This window comes from Elephantulus edwardii, unplaced genomic scaffold, assembly GCF_000299155.1.
Source record: "Elephantulus edwardii isolate Elephantulus edwardi_28Jun2011 unplaced genomic scaffold, EleEdw1.0 scaffold00042, whole genome shotgun sequence".
NCBI classification, from domain to species: domain Eukaryota; kingdom Metazoa; phylum Chordata; class Mammalia; order Macroscelidea; family Macroscelididae; genus Elephantulus; species Elephantulus edwardii.
Window position 1 is genome coordinate 7,606,672 of NW_006399792.1, and position 2,900 is coordinate 7,609,571.

The following is a 2,900-nucleotide window of genomic DNA, read 5'->3' on the forward strand; positions in this document are numbered from 1 at the left end:
AATGTCCAAAATTCAGCTATTCACACTTTAACTTCACTTCAGTCACCAAGGCAGTAATTTTTGACTGTCAGTCCATGTAATTTGTTTTCAACTTTGCATTCCAGTCACCAATTATTACTAATGCATCTTAATCATATATTTGGTAAATTTCAGACTGCAAATGTTTATGAAATTCTTCAATTTCCTCATCTTTAGCTGTTAGTGCATATATTTCAATAACAATTTTTTTCAATATTTCAATAACAATCACTCACAGCATTCAACTTCAGGATTCATGTTGCAACAGTCTTTTTAACTGTGGATACAGTACCACACTTCTTCTTTTCATTCCCAGTATAGTAAAACAACAACAATATAGCTATTATACAATCATCTGAGTCAAAGTGGCCAATGCCTGTCCATTTCAGCTCATTAATGCTTTGAATGTCTGTCTTTATGCATTCCGTTTCGTATTTTACAATTTCCAGTTTTTCTACATTCACACTTCATTAGGTTAGGAACAAGGATTTTTCTTTCCTTTGAAATTTACTTGACAGCAGTTACTCACCCACAGCTGACATAATTTAATGCAAAGAAAACAAGGCTTAGAATCTGAAAGTTATGGTTCTAGCCTTAACTCTGCTACCCACTAGTTCTGAGTTCTGTAGTGACCCCAGTTTCCAATATGCAAAAAGATAAAATTTTTATACTGGTGTATAAATTTCCAATGAGATCATAGGCTTGAAATCCCTCAGAAGAGGGTTAAGGTTTATTATCAATATAGAGCTGAAGTTAAATCACTTGCTTTCCCGTAAGGTTTTGAAATTCTTTTCTAAATTATTATAAACCATTGGTAGAAACCTGACAAAAAAAGATGCAGTAGTAGTTGTATTAATTATCTAGTGTTGCTGTAACATATATACCACAAGTGGACGACTTTAACAAACAGAAAGATGTCCATATTCAAGGCATTGATTGTAGAGAAGACTTTCTTTGCCAGCTCTGACAGGAAGTGACCCATCTTCCATGATTGTCTGATAATTTCATGTGGTGAGTGTATCATCTATATTTCTCATCTCTATTTGTTCACTTACTTGATTAACCTCTTCATATTTAAAGAGTTTGACTTAAGACACATCCTACACAAATAGTGTCTCATCAACAACAAAGAAAATCTATTCCAAGTGGGATTGTAATATTTTGGAAAGACACAATTCAATGCATAACAGTGATTCACAATAGAAGGAGGACATTGGGAGAGGTCAGTACAACAGCAGTGGTATTATTCCTGACTCTAGAGTTGATCAATAGTTCTATTTATTAGTGTGCTTCTTAACTCATTCATGCCTTACAGAAATTTTTTTCTATATGTTAAATGTTCCGTAAATCTCTGATTTTTTTTTTTTACAAAGGAAATAAGGCATTACAGGAAAACATGCCATGTCACAAAAAATTAGAAATGTCTGAACTTCTTCTCAGAAGATCTTTTGTGTTTGGGTTATTTTATGGAAGAAGTTTAAAAATATTGGAATTTCACTGAAACGAGATAAAAATTAAACATACCCTATTAATTTATTTAAACAAAGACTATTACTTTTTACTTTTAGAGTTTTGGCCCATTTCCTGTACAAAATGTCCTCATATATTCCCTTTATTGTTATAGGGGATCGTATTTTTTTTCCCCAAAAATAACTCTCTTCTAGTCTAGGGAGATAACACACTCTTCGCATCTATAAATTTCTTTGGAGGAACAACTGATCTTTATACAGGCCATCTGTACAAGACAAATGTTTCATGTAAGCATGTGGGAAATTTCACTGACAACATATGTAACTAAATGAACTGTCTTCATCATTGCCAAAAGCCGAAAATTCCATTACACACGGGGAAGGTATTTCAACAATCACCTCAAAATAAATATACATCAATCTTTTAATTTAACTGAGACATATGTGAGGTGCAGTTATGTTTCTTTTCAATGTACTGGCAGCCAAATATAGAGCCCCTACATAAAGACTGAATTTGGCTAAACTCCATGGGGACAGCCCTGAAATCACTATATTCATCTGCTCACATTAAAAAAATATGCTTTCCTCCAATTACCAAGCTTGTGTATACCTTCCACTCCCCCTGAAAGAAAGTTAGGTTGAAAAATCCAGTTTTTATCCTACCCTTGTCAATAATTTGCAACCTGACCTCAAACAAATCATATAACTACTTGTTTTAGCAAAAAAGAATTCTTCCATTTATTTCATGGAATGAATGTCTTAGGTATAATTAAGCTACTGGCTCTCTCCCACAGAGGCACCTTGTAAGAAAGGCCTGGATTTCTTCCGAAAGATTAGCCACAGAAGACCTCATCAGTCTCAGTTCGACTATGACAAATGTGACATTGACACAAATATATTTTCCCACCAAGACTTTAAAAAGTGTTTTATAATGAAGTATATTAACCTCCGTAAATCCATCAGTTTCATAAAATAAGCCCAATGTTCCAATCTTCAGGTTTGCAGGGAGAATTAAATAAAACAATGACTATTCTATAGGTTCTAAAAGTTCTTTCCCACATATTAGGATATTTTACTATTTAAAAAAGTATTTCAAAGAGATTCTTCATAAAACACAAGTTTATCTCACTTTATGAATAATAAAACTAAAATTGTGTTGACTAAGGAAACAATTGTTGCTATAAGCCTCAAAATGTCAATGACTTAACACAATAAGTATTTTGTTATGTAACAGTCTAATGCAGGTGTCCCTGATCACTGAGAAGCTTCTTTGCTTTAAATCATTGGGAAAACTCAGGCTCCTTCCATCTCTAGCTATACCAGCCCCTATAGATGTTAGAGCATATCTTCAGATGTTAAGGAGAGGATAGAAAAACCAAACATAAACTTAATTCTTAACAACCTCACCTGGAA